The following is a 14770-nucleotide window of genomic DNA, read 5'->3' as shown; positions in this document are numbered from 1 at the left end:
ATGTACAGATGGGAGGGCCCATTGAGCCTGCAAGTTCATGTCCCACAGCATGTCAAGTACAATACTGGATATGAACAGTCAACAAAGAGTGAATGCAAAAACACAACATTGTTTCTTCAATGATAAAGAAATGTCCCTAATTCCCATGTAATCATCAAAGGATACCAAACTTGAAGTGTGCCAGTGCATTTAGCTCTCTGACACTAGGCTAGTCTCAACAAGTGATAATAATATACTCATGAATAAAGTGAAACCAATGTAAAGTGAAATATTTAGATGTGAAATTTAAATAACACCTGTGCCATCTTTGTGCTCTCAATAATCCTTGTTTTTTCATTTGTGGGACATTGGTGTTGCTGGCTGGGCAGCATTTATTGCCCAAGGGAGTTGAGAGTCAACCATATTGCTGTGGCTCTGGAGTCACATGTAGGCCAGACCAGGTAAGGATGGCAGATTCCCTTCCCTAAAGGACATTAGTGAACCAGATGGGTTTTTTCTGGCAATTGACAATGGTTTCATGGTCATCAGTAGATCCTTAATTCCAGATATTTTTTATTTAATTCAAATTCCACCATCTGCCGTGGTGGGATTCGAACCCGGGTCGCCAGAACATTAGCTGAGTTTTTGGATTAATAGTCTAGTGATAATACCAGGAGGCCATCGCCTCCCCATTATGTTAACGGCAATTAAGTTGGGCTGGAAAGTTTATGCTGTGATGAAGAGGCAGTTTGTTCAGGGGGGTCTTTTATCGACTGCCCATACTTGTTGCATTGCTGATTGGGGCTTTCACCACTAAAAAGATCTCGCTGCTTCTTGATCAGCACTTTAAATTTTAATTGGAATCACATGGAAATTAGCAAAAAAAAACCATATGAGTGAAAGTGGCCCCCACTTCCTGTTCTGCCCTCGGGAATGGCGTGCCGCAGTTAAAATTCTGCCTCACCTTTTATATTTTTATGTCAATCTTGAAGAGCTAGGAACTAATTGTTATGTGAATAATTATCCTGGGGTGCCACTTTCACTGTTGCACTGCAGTCATGTGCTGAGTAGCAATGTGTCAATTGACCAGTCACATGGAGAAGAGCAAGAAATACATTTGATGAAGCTCCAACACTTTGAGTCTAGGGTGTGGTTATTTCTAACTTATGGGAACCAGAAGATCACCACCCTGCTAGTTCCCATTCAAGTCGTGCGCCACCCTCTCTTGGCCAAAAATTGCTGTTCCTTCACTGTTGTTGAGTCAGAATTCTGGAATTCCCACTCTGAAAGCACTTTTGGTGTACCTGCATTTCATGAATTGCAAATGTTTGAGAAAGTGGCTCACCACCAACTTCCAAATTCCGATTAGGGATGGGTGATAAATTCTGGCCTTATCAGCAATCCCTACATCCCACAAAAGAGAAAATCCCAGCTAAGGTCTGGGGGTCACCTCAGCTGATTAAAGAATCTGTACGGGTTAAACAGTAGATTGTGGCGGTAAGGACTCAACACTGATTTCAACCTTCCCCCCTCCACCCCACCCCAAACCACCCCAAAACCAGTGCCTCACCCCACCCACTCCAACCGCCGCACTGTTCCTGTCAAATAGCAATATTAAAATTGCCCTTTAAATGCCCTGGGATGGTTTTGTGAAATTTTCGGTCAGGTATCTATTTTCTGAAAATACATCTGCTCAACAATAACATAGAATGCTCAAATATCATCAGACAGGCTGAGGTTAGGGTAGCGATAAAGCAGTGCATTGCACACTACAGGAAATGCAACATTCAAGTAATGATAATGTAGAATGTTACAATAAGGAGAGGTTAGGGTAATGATGATGTAGAATGGTAATATAAGATGGATTGACAGGGTAATGGAAGCATAGGCTGTTACACAATGCAGTATGAACTCAGGCTCAGGTAACAGTAACTCAGAATTTTACATGCCATAATAAGAGCTTGAGGTTGGATGGGGGAGATGGATCTGTCGTGATGCATATAGAAGAGCTCCTAAATCAGTAATATTGCAATTGTAGCACTGAGAGGGTTGCATTGCATCTCGTCTCCCAGGGAACAGTGAGATAGAGTAGCTTGTGTATAATTAGTGTAAGCACTTCTTATAAATACTGCCAAGGCATTTGAGTTATATGAACCATTTACATTGTATTATAGCTAGATTTTTTCTTCCCCTGAAATAAGATTCATTTTATGGCACTTTTATGTCCTGGTGTAACACAAGTTGATTCAGGTAACATATACTAATGAAGCTGTCTAGAATTTATATCCCCTAAGCAAAAGTTCAAATGCGTTTCTGGAAAATAATCACTAAGAACCATTTTAATAAGTGGTTAATATGAGTGAAATTGTCTGCACATCTTTAGGAATGTTATACCTAAAGGTTTAAGAAAAATCCCAACTGGATGGTGTGAATTCCTTAAGCGATACACCAGAATATGTTGATGTCACGCATGGGAATGGAAATTTTTGATTTTTGTTTTGCTCCCAGAGAGTTTCAGACAGGTGAGTGGTTAGTGAGATTATTAATTACACCCACAGGAAAATATCTAGAGGAAGAGAAGCAAATATACAGCATCTTTCTGAGTGACTGCAGACATTCCTTTTAATACCCTATTCTTTGAACATTGAATCTCCCAGACAGCTTTGAAAGCTGATGTGTGTTCTTTTGTTGTACAGCTGCGAAAGCCAGTAAATGCATTTTATTGCACGAAGATCGTTCAGCAGATTTTGAGAAATTTGTCAGAACCGCTCAAGTGGCCGCAATTCTCTGACCTCGCCCACAGCTGGGATTCTCCAGTCCCGCTGCTGTGAATGGAGATTTGGCTGAGTGCCAAATTCTCCACTCCCGCTGTCAGCAGTGGTGGGCTGGGGAGGGGAGGGGGGTACGACTTTGGAGAATTCCGGCCAATGTTTACAATGAAGCAAAACTGTTTGATATACTGCAGCAAAACCTGATTGTTGCAATATTTCCATTAAACCATATACTTCTTTTTATTTATGTCACAAGTCAGTTTTCACTGCAATGAAAATCCCCTAGTCGCCACACTCTGGCGCCTGTTCGGGTACACCAAGGGAGAATTTAGCATGGAAATGCACCTAATCACTGTGGGAGGAAACCGAAGGACCCGAAGGAAACCCACGCAGCCACGGGGAGAACGTGCAAACTCCACACACACACAGTGACCAAAGCCAGGAATCGAACCCGGGTCCCTGATGGTGTGAGGCAGCAGTGCTAACCACTGTGCCACCGTGCCACCCATAAAAGCTGTTGCAGTCCTGCAGGAGTTATTGTGGGCACAATTGCTCTTCATCAATAGTGACAAACTGGCAATAGTGTTTTCACTGCCCGTTTTAAGCCCTGTCCAATGTTCTGTTGCAAAGCAGGCAGTCAATATTCAGTAGCTCACTTTGTGTTAAAACTGAGGATCAAGTTCACCCCAATGGTTCTGTCTTTTGCTTTAATAAAGGAAACACACCTGTCTTAAAATCCCTGTGAAATTGATTGAAAAGATCCTTTGTGCAGCAAAAATCTAATCATCTGTATTCAAACAAACTACATGCCGTGAGTCCTAACTGAAAGTTTATTTGTGTGAACCACATTCTTCCTGAATAGTCATTTAAAAAGCAATATAATTGATGCATGATTCATTAACAGATTAATGCTCTGCGTTGCTGCTAGGGATTTAGAAAGCAAGACGCGAAGCATATTAATTCACCTGTACATTTAACGACTCATTTTTTTCCCCTTTCATGGATATGATTTCCAGAAATGAATGCCTTATTTCCTAAATTAGGGGCGAATTCAATAGATTGCTGCTGGAACCAATTAAGCCAGCTGTTTCCTGGTGAATAAAGTAAACCTTTTTTCCCCCCTCTGTGTCCATAAAAAGCAGCTGATGCGACGGAAATGTCTGCTACAGATGTATTGTGAATGCAGAAATGTATTCAGCCAAGAATCAGCAAGGTCCTTAAAACACCGGCAGCTTGGGTGCTGCTTAAACACAGCCGATCCACCGAATAACTTTCCCCACCTTACATAGCTCATGCACCGATTAGCCGTGCAAGGTACCAATCATAGAATTCTAGAGTGTTTTAGATGGCAATCTATGCCCCGCCTCTGCTTCAAGGAAACACCCAGCCTGCAGCTTACAACTGGGTGCAAACAGAGTACAGTGACTAATCCTGGCGTGTTTCAACAGATGGTTAGAGCTGGCCTAATTCAGTCATTGCAGTTGAATGAGGTTGAGAGGCGAAGCCATTGAGAGCTCCTTTTCGGAGCTGTGTGGTCTCAGAGCTTGCTGGCATTGTTAAGAAGGTCCTGTCTGAGAAACCCCGTGTCCCAGAAATGAGAGAAGACTGACTGATAAAGGTAGTGTGAACTGCTGCAGTTTCATGCTTTACTTTGTGAGCCTGTGCTCTGTATCAGTGCTGTGTACCAGGCTGGTTACACTTACAGTAAGCTTATACCACGCTGAAAGTAAGGTAGTGTCAATTTATGAAAATAATCGTTTTGTAATGAAAGTTTTAAGTCAGCCCTATACGGAGCCAATGCTCTGTGTTTCTTTTCTCTTTTTTTTTACAATGTTTTCACTGCTATTACTTTACCTCATGACGTATGGAACCCCAGCCTGATATAACAGTAACCAAAATGAATGAATTGAGTTGGTAAAGCTTATAATTTACTGTTCCTGTATATTGTGATTCTACATAAATAGTATATTTAGCTCCCTTGGTAGTGAATTGTTAATTATGGACTGAAATTCTGGGTAGTTATTTGGTTGTAGTGACAGAACAGTTCAAGATATAGTTCTGGATAGTGAGAGAACTTGCTTTTTTTATAAATTCATTTTGTGAGTTTTTAAAACTTAATTTCTTATAAAAGTCAAATTAATGAGAAGTGCAATCGATCAAATCTGTGACATTGAGGAACAATGTTAACCTTTCCAAATCTCTCTCAACCTGTCATTCTTTCCTTCAGTCTGTTGTATGCAAATATGTATTCAGACTGCATAATTCCATATAAGCCCAATTTACACCGTGTATTCTGCTGCTGTATTCAATTAATTTGCTTCAGTGTGTGTGAACCTAAGGAGTATGTTTCCTTTTAATTCGTGGCTCAAAAACTTGTTTAAAGGCAGATATTTGTCAGTAGTAATTGTGTGTTTCTTAATCTTGAAATTCAATTTTTAAGCAAGCTTTCCAAATGGGAGTCCTTTAGCAAAGGTGAAATGTTTGTGTTTTTAAAGGAACTTCTAATATTTGATGATCATGCAATCCTATTTCTGCTTCTCAGCACAAATCTTCATTTGTTTTTTTTTTAGACTATGCAATTCATCTCGGGCTAGTAATATAGAATCTGTCTTTATTATTTGTGTAAGAGAAAGGAGAGTTCAGTGAGGACTTGGCATGACCAAAATACATTAGTGTAGTAAGGGACAACAATTACTTTATCTTATAATTGCCTGTCACACTATCAGCAGACCTTTATGAGGTGCATTGGACAATCAAACAATTGTGAATGTATGAAGAAACATAAAGTAACTGCATTGAGTATTTATAGTATTTTTAGGAACAAAAGATGCAAAGGAAAAAAACTCGTGTTTGGTTTGGTGCCTCCTTTTAGCAGTTTTGAGCAAGATATTTGAGCATTTTGAAAGAAATTGTAAGCATCATTGATTTGAAGTTGGTTGCAAAGCAAAAAATAATCTCTCAATCTTGCATTCCAGTTTTTTTTTTCACACTCTCTTGAAGTACAAGGTCTGACTTCTGCCTTGAATGCCTGTGTCCCAAGGTACAGATCACATCTCTCAGAATGCCTGTGATTGTGCAGGGATTTGGTCTGGTTTTGTTTAATAACTAAGCTGCCATTGATCTATGGACTGAATCCAATCTGAATACAGTGCCAGAAACACTGGGCAGTCTTTTTTTTTTCATTAATGCACCAAGACTTCCACATACAACTTAACTATATTTGAGAAATGCATTTTATTCTTGCTGATGTATTTACCCATGGACGCAGACAACATTAGTGCCCACATTGTGCCTGTATCGATTGGGATGCATGCGGGACCTACTCGAATGATGAAATGAGACTAGTTTTCCCCAGCATATATACAAAGACTTATTGTATGTGCAGATTAGATCCAGGTGAACATCCAATGTAATGTGAACTCGTTGTGGATGTAAAGAATTGTGATTTGTTTGAAAATGCAACACAATTTTGAGGCAAATTGAGATGGATAGGCACTGATCCTCCTCTAGATTGGATCATGCAAAACATTTAATCCATGTCTTCTGTTGGAAGATGGACCCTTACCTGCTGGGGGAGCCCTTCGATCCTCTGTGCATGTTACATCAATGGCTCTTACAGTAGTCAGGTTGCACATAGAATTGATTTAAATATTAATGAGGCAATTTGAATAGTGCATGATTTGCACAAAGCCAAAATTAGAATTCTGCGCACATTGGGGATTGACCACTATATCCCCAAATGCGTATCTCTGAATAAAATGGACTTTGATCGTTGTGGTAAAAGAAGGGAACGTATAGTGTGATACTGATTCTGTATTTTGATTTTTCTTCTATTTCATTACTTGTATAGGCAGGCAAAAAATCTCTGGTGTGAATTTTCTGGAACTTGACTTGACCACTAGAGGGAGCCATTTGTTACATTACTCTGTTGTCCTAACGGTACAGTTATCCTCGATCACTTCCTGTTGACCAATCATAATGGCCATTGGCCACATCCATGGTTAAGACCTTAGAGTAAATTTCTTGATGCGGATGCAGTTGACTTCGCAGCGGTCTGGATTTTAACCCTCAAAACTCTGCTAAAAGGAGACACCAAACCAAACATGAATTTATTCCTTTTTTCAAACAATACCATAAATACTCAATGTGGTTACCTGCTTCATGTGACCCCAACAAATATAAATTCAAACGGATCTTTTTGGGGTCTCTTCTGCTCTATTTTTGTACTGCCTTCACATGGCAGTATGATTCCCTCTTATGTCGTAGCAGTCATAGTGGCATGGCGGCACAGTGGTTAGCACTGCTACCTCACAGTGCTAGGATCCGGGTTTGATTCCTGGCTTGGTTCACTCTGTGTGGAATCTGCATGATCTCCCCATATCTGCGTGGGTTTACTCCGGGTGCTCCGGTTTCCTCCCACAGTCTGAAAGATGTGCTGGTTGGGTGCATTGGCCATGCTAGGTTCTCTCTCAGTCCGAAGGGTTAGATGAATTGGCATTAGTGTCAGCGGGACTAGCCGGGGAAATACGTGAGGTTACGGGGATGGGGCCTGGTGCAGGCTTGATTACTTCTCCAACCCAACACAAATCTAATGGCTGAATGGCCTCCTTCTGCACTGTAGGAATTCTATGATTCTAATCTCTAGGAAAAGATTATAAAATGTACCTTGGCAATGGTAAGTAATGAATTTCTGCTCCAACTGGCACTAGGATAGGCTGGGAAACCACTGAGCATTACATATCCTAGAATTGAAATATTAGAGGGTATTCTGAGAGATGGGATATTGAAACACCTGAATAGATGTAATATGCTAAGGGGAAGTGTGAATGAATTTATTGGCAATAGTTTCTGCTTAGCAAATTACTTCAGTTCTTTGAGGAAGAAAAGGGTCTTGTCGACAACAAGAATTCTGTGGGTGTGATATAATTAGATTTTAGCGAGGCTTTTGACACTCTGTCACAGAAACATTCAGTCCACAAGAAATAGGAGCTAGGTTTCTGAGCCGAATTGAAAATTGGCCAAGCCAGCGAAAGGTGGTTATGAATGGAACTGCGTTGAATGGTAAGTGGGGGTCACTGGCGGAGTGCCACAAAGGTCTGTATTGGGGCCATAACTGTTTACAGTGTAAATAAATGATTTGAAACTTTGGACAGAAATAAACTTGTCTCCGGTTCATAGATGGTATTAGATTTGTGTTGGGTTGGAGAAATAGTGAGAAGGTAAGAAGAAGATTTGAATAGGTCGGAAAGGTGAACTTGATATTTAATGTTGACACTTACAAACTAATGCGATTAGGAAACACCAGATAGGTATTTGGAGCAATAGTGGATAGGAACACTGAAACTAAAAGTCTATTGTGTAACAGCAACAAGGTTAGCTGACTTGATCTCGTGGTGTATAGCCAAAATTAGAAAGCGCAAGTTCCAGGAGGCGATTAAATGAGTTTGTATGTGGTCAGACCTGAGGTGATATGAAAATTCTAGTCCCTGAAGCATAAAGTAAAGATGTCCAATCAACTGAAGCCGTACAGAAAATAATAATCAAGCTGCTTTAAGACATCGGGGCTGGAATTCTCTGACTCCACCTGCGGCTGGGATTCTCCAGTCCTGCTGCAGTGAATGGAGTTTTGGCTGAGCGCCAAATTCTCAGTTCTCAATGGCAGCGGCAGCGGGGCGAACGAGATCAGAGAATTCCGGCCCTGAACTATGAACTTGTGAATGCTTACCTTGGAGAAAAGAAGCTCAGGAGAGCCACTATTTAAGGCTGATACAGGCATATGTAAACAGAGCCCCAATAATATGGTTAAGATTACTACAAATTCCAGAAGTGTTCAGCTTGAAGAGGACTTCCTTTTTCTGTTTACGATAACTGTACAGGCTGATAACTTTGAAAATGGTATTCAAACTTCCAGTTAATAACTGGAAAGATGACAAGACTTTTACTGTAATTAACAGACTAAAACACTTTCAGCTAAACTTTATTTTTTTGGAGGTAATTTATACTTTAAACTACAGAACAGAAGTTTCCCTTTTTACTTTTAACATGATCAAAAGCCCACTTCACAGGGACTGTCCCCTAGGTAGTCATTCAATTTTCCGGGACCCAGTCCAAAGTGATTCTTGGTTTCCAAGGGCTTACTTCCATTGCTTTCCTTGTTTAACCTGGTAACTTCTAACCCAGAACTACTTTTCACGGTGAGGGTTTTTCCTGGCAATTTTCCCTCCTGCACAAGCTTGGTGTATCTTCTAGCTTTGCTTCAAATCCTCATGAATTTAGTCTTTTCAATCCATGTATGAGTTCACACCTGCTTTATTATGCAGTAAACCACAAAGATTTTTGACTTCTAGCTACTCTCTCTCTCCTAGCTTCTGGAAGGCTAATCTCCCTGTGAATCTGTGAATTTTAAGGGATATCTTAGACATTTCTCTTCTCAAAGCCCATTCCCATGGCAACATGAATCGTGTGGGCCTTGTATCCAATTAGAAATGCTGATTAGCTATCCTTGAGACCCCAACTTTCTATTATTTTGGAAGTAAATAGACAGTTTAAAACACAACTGTTTACAAGCCGACATTCTCAACACTTTTCTGGGACTCTGGGGACTCCCAGGCTTTACTTTGCAACCTTACCAACGTTCATGCTGATGGGATTTTCCCAACCTGTTGCAGTGTACAAAGATTTGGCTGGCCACCAAATACTCTGTTCATGCTGCAGTGGGAGCCTGGCGTGAACGGTAGGTAAGATTGCGCCCACAGTCTATCTGCTATTAACACATGGGCTGCTGTCATTGTTTCCAAGCATAAACACTTTGAAACTTCTTGCCAGTAAAACAATCTTGGGTCCTCTTTAATCGCTAATAATCAAATCACCCAGGGTTGCTGTCAGATAGACTGAAGGACACCCTTTACCTTAAATAAAATTTCCAGCATGCCTTCAGTGGAAGATCAACAGTTCTCAATTTAAACAACCGCTTTGGAATTTCTCAAGGGATCCTACAGATCTTCTGCCAAAGTTACAAAAGGATGTGTGGAAAATCCCTGCGGCAGTTACAGGCAAATATGGTTTTTAAGAAAAAAATGCTATTGAATTTTTCATGTGTCCAGTCTGGATGTTATGCCTACAACTGTATCTTTCCATGGTTTTAATATTTGCCAAATATTGCCCAGCAATGCAGACAATGCTTTACTGTATATCAGTGTGAAATCAGATATTTTTCTTCAAGTTTACTTACCGCACTCGAACCTTGTGAAGATTTCAAAAGAAATAAACTGGGTGTTTGTATAGTCAAAACCTGATAAGATCAGTCTAATATGTGAGTAGCAAATGTCACTGAAAACAGGAAGTCTTGCTATCAGCATGACTGTCATGTAAGCTTTCACAAACATGGATTTCCTCTTTACTCCACTTCATGATGCTAACCTTAAGCAACCTCAGCTCAACCAACCACTCACTGATGTTCTCCTGTTTACGTGGCATGTCGCTGCTTTTGTTTTTCCTTTTCGTGAAGATTTGAAGTGATGGTAATTGTTGTCTCGGGTTGACTTTATTAACTCCCATGGTGTTCTTTCGAATAAGGCCGGAGGGGTTCTCTGTAGTATTCTGGTGTTTTAAAATAATTCCTCGATCAACATCACGAAGAACAGATTATCTGGATGTTATCACATTGCTTGTGGGACCTTGCTGTGCGCAAATTGGATTTCCTCCTTTACAGCAGTTTTGAAAAGTTATCTCATTAGCTTTACAGTGCTTTGGGACATCCTGGAGTCATGAATGGTGCTATATAGACGCAAATCATTTTTTGGTACAGCCCATTCCCTCATTGTCTTGTTTGTCTTCAGATGGGAGGTTCTTAGTAAATAGTCCAGTAACTTTACATGGGTAATTTTGTGACTATTCGCTCCCAGTTAAGAGTATTGATTATAGACTAATGTAATGCATGAAACTGAGATACAAGTCTATGGGCGGGATTTTGCTGTGAAAATCCCCTAGTCGCCAGACTCTGGTGTGTGCTCGGGTACACTGAGGGAGAATTTAGCATGGCCAATGCATCTTACCAGCACATCTTTTGGACTGTGGGAGGAAACTGAAGCACCCGAAGGAAACCCACTCAGACACGGGGAGAACATGCAGACTCTGCACAGACAGTGACCCAAACCGGGAATCAAACCTGAGTCCCTGGCATTGAGGCAGCAGTGCTAACCACTGTGTCACCCTAACATGGTTAGTGCTTCGATGTTGGGGTTGTTGGCTTGAGTGAGAATATTGCTGTGTTTATCCTGTCAATGGATTTGCAGAATCTTACTGAGGCAGCACAGGTAGTACTTCTACAGGGTTTGAGGTCCCTGTTGTACATAGTCCATGTCTTTGAGCCATATAGGAGGGCGGGTATTCACTGCTGCTCTGTAGACCATGAGTTTGGAGCAAGGTCTGAGGGCCTGGTCTTCAAACACTCTTCCTCAGGAGACCAAAGGCTGCGCTGGCACACTGAAGGCAGTGTTGAACCTCGTCATCAATATCTATCCTTGTTGACAGAATGAACAGTACGGAAAATAGTCCAGATTGTCCAAGACCTCATCATGGATTTTGAATACCAGTGGGGCTGTAGTGACATGTCGTGAGGGCATGTTGGTGGAGGTCGTTTGTTTTACAGATGCTTAGTGTAAGGCCCATGCTCTCGTACACCTCGGTGAATGTGTTGACGATGGCTTGGATCTTGGCTTCCGAGTTTGGACAGACGCAAGCATTGCCTGAATACTGTAGTTCACTGACAGACAATGGGCAAACCTGGAATTGGGTCTGCAGGCAGTGGAGATTCCTGTTCTGTTGTTTAATGCCACTCCAGGGAGCTTGCTGAAGGCAAGATGGAGCATTGCAGTAAGGAAGATCAAGAGGGGTGCCGGTGTGGTGACACAACCTTGCTTGACCCAAGTCCGAATGTGAATTGGGTCTGTGGTGGATCCGTTAGTCAGGATCACAGCTTGCATGTCATCATGGAGCAGGCAGAGGAAGGTGACAAACTTTAGGGGATGCTCCATAATCTCGCATGGTTGACAGTGTCAAAGGCCTTTGTGAGGTCCAAGGCAGCCATGTACAAGGCTGGTGCTGTTCCCTGCATTTCTCTTGTAGTTGCCGTGTGGTGAAGGTCACGTCCATTGCGCTCCTTGGTGAGCGGAGTCCACATTGCGAATTCTGGGAGGAGCTCTTCAGCCACGGGGAGAAGGCGTTTAAGGAGGGCTCTTGCGAAGACCTTCCTGTGGCTGACAGCAGGGAAATTCCTCTGTAATTACTGCAGTCAGACTTGTAACCTTTTTTTTGAAGATGGTCATGATTATGGTATCTTTGGGATCTCCTGGTATATTCTCCTCCCTCCTGATAAGGGAAGTTAGGTCATATATTTGCACCAATAGTGCTTCTCCATGTTTTAGTGTTTCAGCGGGGAATCCATCTATTCCTGATGCCTTGTTGCTCTTTCGCTGTCAAATTACCTCGTCTTTCTCGTGTCGGTTGTGCTGGGATGGTGGCAGGAAGCATGGAGTCAAGGACACTCGCATTGAAGGCAGCGTCTCTGTTGAGGTCTTCGAATTGCTCCTTCCAGCAGGCGCTGTCTGCCTTTGTTCTTGATGAGCACCTCTCCATTCTTGGCTAGCAGTGGGGTTTGGCCTTGGTTGCTTGGGTTACAGGTGGTCTTCACTGCGCTATAAAACCTTGTCAGCGTTGTTGGCTAACTGTTGGATCACCTGCGCTTTCTCCAGCCAGCATCTGTTTCTTAGCTCGTGGGCTTGTTGGTGGACCTCAGCCGTCTTGCTTTCTTGCTCTCGAGTTGGGTTGCTGCTTCAGGTTCAGAAGAGCCTTGAGCTTCTGGTTTATCAGCTCCTGGATCTCCTGGTCATTCTCATCAAACCAGTCTTGGTGTTTCCTGGTCAAGTGACTAAGCATCTGTTCGCAGGTGCTGCTTACGAAGACCTTGAGATCAGACCAGGTTGTGTGAACACTCTGCATCTCTGGGTCACCCGGAGTCATTAGGTTGGCAGTGAGGCATTGGCTGAATACGTCTCTCTCTCCCTCTCTCTCCCTCTCTCTCCCTCTCTCTCCCTCTCTCTCCCTCTCTCTCCCTCTCTCTCCCTCTCTCTCCCCCTCTCTCCCCCTCTCTCCCCCTCTCTCCCCCTCTCTCCCCCTCTCTCCCCCCCTCTCCCCCTCTCCTCCCCCCTCTCCCCCCCCCCCTCCCCCCCCTCTCCCCCTCTCCCCCTCTCCCCCTCCTCCCCCCCCCTCTCCCCCTCTCCCCCTCTCCCCCTCTCCCCCTCTCCCCCTCTCCCCCTCTCCCCCTCTCCCCCTCTCCCCCTCTCCCCCTCTCCCCCTCTCCCCCTCTCCCCCTCTCCCCCTCTCCCCCTCTCCCCCTCTCCCCCTCTCCCCCTCTCCCCCTCTCCCCCTCTCCCCCTCTCCCCCTCTCCCCCTCTCCCCCTCTCCCCCTCACACACACTTTGAGTGCCTCAGCATCGATTTTGCTGTGACATTGTTTCTGTACCGTGCCCACACCCCTCTTTCCCCCCCCCCCCCCACCCATGTACCCTCCATAGCTACTTGCCCAATATGCTACATATAGTCCTCAGATTTCATGCAATGTCAATGGAAACATCACTATCCAATAAAAGTCTCTATAATATAATTATATGGAGAATAAATGCTTCTGCCATGTGTAGAAACCTTGTAATGCTTTGACAAGGGGTCATCTGGACTCAACGTCAGATCTTTTCTCTCATAAGAACATAAGAACATAAGAAATAGGAGCAGGAGTAGGCCATCTAGCCCCTTGAGCCTGCCCCGCCATTCAATAAGATCATGGCTGATCTGACGTGGATCAGTACCACTTACCCGCCTGATCCCCATAACCCTTAATTCCCTTACCGATCAGGAATCCATCCATCCGCGCTTTAAACATAATCAGCGAGGTAGCCTCCACCACCTCAGGTGGGCAGAGAATTCCAGAGATTCACCACCCTCTGGGAGAAGAAGTTCCTCCTCAACTCTCCTTGCATATGTTGCCAGATCTGCTGAGATTTTCCAGCGTTTTCCCTTTTGGTTTCAAATTCCAGCATCTGCAGTAATTTGCTTTTATTTATATTGTAATACTTGTAATCCCACAAATCTGTCAACAAATCAGAAACCACATCAAGTGTCTTCTTGAAACTGTCATTAATTCGCGGGTGAATGGAACACCTACTGTGCTAAAATACATTAGTGCTTTAAACTCAGCCAAGCACTGATAATGGCCACAGCTGTCTTAACAATAGCCTGTTCTCTCGGAAGGAAAGAACAGAACGCATTCATTTCAATTTCAAAGCAGAGTGCTTGTCAATCAATGCAACAGAGCAGATTGTTAGATTTTCTCAATTGTCAATACCTGTTATTTTTAATCAGCCAGAGCTACTTAAAGTACAATAGAAAAGATGACAGCACATTTCGTAACATTTTTCACTGCATTATGCTGCTTTCTCCATTGGAAAAGTACTATAGTCCATGTGAACAAATATGCAAGGTTGTCAAGATATCTTTCAAAAACCGATCCCTATGGATCACTGCATTAAAAATACATCAACTTTTCTTTTCTTCTTTCCTGGGATGTGGAATGGCTGGCATAGCCATCATTTACTGCCCTTGAGAAGGTGGCGGTGAGCTGCTGCCGTGAACCACTGCCGTCCATTACACAGCACCTAACGGTGACATTTAATGACCTGAAAATTTATACTTGCCTTTCAGAATGTTCCAGACTCCTTGGCAGGTTTTCTATTTTCTCCACAAACTCTCAAGCCTGGTGTGCTATTAGTGGGTGGATCGTGGCCTCCTCATGAGGTCCCTGCCATCACAAATACCTGTCTTCAACCAATTTGATTCCTTCCACATGATAGCAAGAAATGGCTGAATTCACTGGATATTCCACAGGCCATGGGCCCTGACAATATTCTCATGATAATACTGATGACTTGTGCTTCAGAACTAGCTGCACCCCCTAACCAGGCTGTTCC

The 14770-nt window shown here is 43.0% G+C and overlaps 1 protein-coding gene across 2 annotated transcripts in view; it reads left to right on the top strand.

Annotated features, from left to right (window-relative positions):
- The first annotated feature begins 4236 nt into the window (after positions 1–4236).
- The window catches only part of LOC144508528 (extracellular sulfatase Sulf-2-like), a 347976-nt gene continuing 337442 nt past the window's right edge, over positions 4237–14770 (top strand). For both annotated transcript variants that reach the window (XM_078236521.1, XM_078236520.1), the window contains exon 1: positions 4237–4368. The gene's annotated coding sequence lies outside the window, so the exon portion shown is untranslated. The remainder of the gene's footprint in view (positions 4369–14770) is intronic.

This window comes from Mustelus asterias, chromosome 20, assembly GCF_964213995.1.
Source record: "Mustelus asterias chromosome 20, sMusAst1.hap1.1, whole genome shotgun sequence".
Lineage (NCBI taxonomy): Eukaryota > Metazoa > Chordata > Chondrichthyes > Carcharhiniformes > Triakidae > Mustelus > Mustelus asterias.
Note: the sequence above shows the minus strand (reverse complement) of the source record. Positions and strands in the feature narration are given on the sequence as shown.